We start from the raw sequence: 2,790 nt of genomic DNA, 5'->3' as shown, positions 1-2,790 counted from the left end.
TGATAGAAATGAAGGTCCAGAAGTCATAATATTAATACAAGTATTGGCTAGACAATTACCAACATTTATTATTTCAGAAACTAATTACCTTTTATTTGACTAAGCATGAAGAAGAGACAACTCCCACATATGGTTATTCTTATTTGGTTGCTGATGCCCACCTGCTACCTCATCCTTACTAGTTTATTTGCTTTCCAATATATTTTACCTTTCTCCTTTCTGCTATAGTCTCTGCAGAACAATTTCACTCTTTTCCTCCAAAGCTGCTTTGTGTATCTTCTCTTACATTATCCTTTGTGTGGAATCTCCAGAACAGTCTTACTTTCTCTGCTCATAATCAATCAAAAGATGCTCAGTGGAAGACATTAGGGTTTCCTTCCTGCTCCCAAAATGACACAGTGTATTAGTTCCTTCTTATGCTGCTATGAAGAAATAACTGAGACGAGGTCATTTATATAGGAAGGAGGTTTAATTGACTTACGGTCCTGTAGGGCTGGGGAGGCCTCAGGAGACTTACCATTATGGCAGAAGGGAAAGCAAACACATGTCCTTCTTCACATGGCAGCAGGAAGGAGAAGAATGAGAGACACGAGCAGGGGAAAGCCCTTTATAAAACTATCAGATCTCATGAGAACTTGCTCACTATCACAAGAATAGCATGAGGGAAGTCACCTCCATGATTCAATTACATCCTACTGAGTACCTCCTACCACATGTGGGAATTGTGGGAGTTACAATTCCAGATAAGATTTGGGTAGGGACACAGCCAAACCACATGATTCTGCCCCTGGCCACTCCCAGATCTATGTCCTCACAAGTCTAAACACAATCATGTCTTTCCAACAGTCCACCAAAATCTTTGCTCATTCCAGCATTAACCCAAATGTCCAATTCCAAAGTCTCATCTGAGACAAGGCAAGTCCCTTCTGCCTATGAGTCTGTAAAATCAGAAGGAAGTTAGCTACTTCCTAGATACAATGGAGGTACAGTATTTGGGTAAATACACCCATTCCAAATGGGAAAATTGGCCAAAACAAAGGGGCTACAGGACCATGCAAGACCAAAATCCAGCGGGACAGTAATTAAACCCTAAAGATCTGAAATAATCTCCTTTGACTCCATGTCTGACATCCAGGTCATGCTGATGCAAGAGGTAGGCTCCCACTGTCTTGAGCAACTCTGCCCCTGTGGCTTTGCTGGGTACAGACCCCATCCTAGTTGCTTTCAGAGGCTGGTGTAGAGTGTCTGCAACTTATCCAGGTGAAAGAGGCAAGCTGTTGATGGATCTATTATTCTGAGTTCTGGAGGACAGTGGCCCTCTTCTCACAGCTCCACTAGCCAGTGCCCCAATAGGGACTCTGTGTGGGGGCTCTGACCCCACATTTCCCTACTGCACTGCCCTAGCAGAGGTTCTCTTGCGCACCCCACCCATGCAGCACATTTCTGCCTGGATATCCAGGAGTTTTCATACATCTTCTGAAATCTAGGTAGAAGTTCCCAAACTTCAGTTCCTGACTTCTGTGTACCTGCAGGCCCAACATCATGTGTAAGCCACCAAAGCTGATGGCTTGCACACTCTGAAGCCACAGCCTCAGCTACATATTGGCCCCTTTTAGCCACAGCTGGAGCTGAGGTAGCAGGGATGGAGGTCACCATGTTCCAAGGCAGAGATGCCACAGCCTAGCCCAGGAAACCATTTTTCCCTCCTAGGCCTCCAGGCCTATGATAAGAGGGGCTGCCGTGAAGGTCTCTGACATGCCTTGGAGATATTTTCCCTATTGTCTTGGTCATTTGTTCCTCTTTACTTATGCAAATTTCTGCAGTGGACTTGAGTTTCTCCCCCCAAAAATGGGTTTTTCTTTTCTATCACATTTTCAGGCTGCAAATTTTCCAAACTTTTATGCTATGCTTCCCTTCCAAAGCTGAATACCTTTAACAGCACCCAGGTCACATCTTGAATGCTCTGCTGCTTAGAAATTTCTTCTACCAGATACCCTAAATCATCCCTCTCAAGTTCAAGTTTCACAGATCTCTAGGGCAGGGGAAAAATGCCACCAGTCTCTTTACCAAAGCAGAGTTAGAATCATCTTTTCTCCAGTTCCCAGCAAGTTCCTCATCTCCATCAGAGACTACTTCAGCCTGGATTTCATTTTCCATATCACCATCAACATTTTGGTCAAAGTCATTCAACGAGTCTCTAGGAAGTCCCAAACTTTCCCACATTTTCCTATCATTCTCTGAGCCCTCCAAACTGTTCCAACCTCTGCCTGTTTCCTAGCTCCAAAATCATTTCCACATTTCAGATATCTTTACAGCAGGACCCCACTCTCTGAAGTACCAATTTACTGTATTAATCCAGGAATCAACGCACCATCAACCCTAGTGACCCACTAGCAAAATTTTTTCTCTCTGTTCACATGACCTTATACTGGCCTAGATGTCTTAACTCCAGAGGGAGGAATGCTGCCACCAGGAGACACAATGATGATTTCATTTAATTGGATGTTAATATTGCCACCTGGCCACTTTGGGCTCCTCCTACCTCTAAGTCAACAGGCAAAGAATGGAGTTACAATGTTGGCTAGGGTAACTCACCCAGACTATCAAGATGAAATCAGTCTACTACTCCACAGTGGAAGTAAGAAAGAGTATGTGTGGAATAGAGGAGATTCCTTAGGGCATCTCCTAGTATTACCATGCCCTGCGATTAAGGTTAATGGGAAACTACAACAACCCAATCCACGTAGGACTACAAATGGCCCAGACCCTTCGGGAATGAAAGTTTGGGTT

This window comes from Chlorocebus sabaeus, chromosome 18 (assembly GCF_047675955.1).
Source record: "Chlorocebus sabaeus isolate Y175 chromosome 18, mChlSab1.0.hap1, whole genome shotgun sequence".
Lineage (NCBI taxonomy): Eukaryota > Metazoa > Chordata > Mammalia > Primates > Cercopithecidae > Chlorocebus > Chlorocebus sabaeus.
This window is presented reverse-complemented; position numbering follows the sequence as displayed.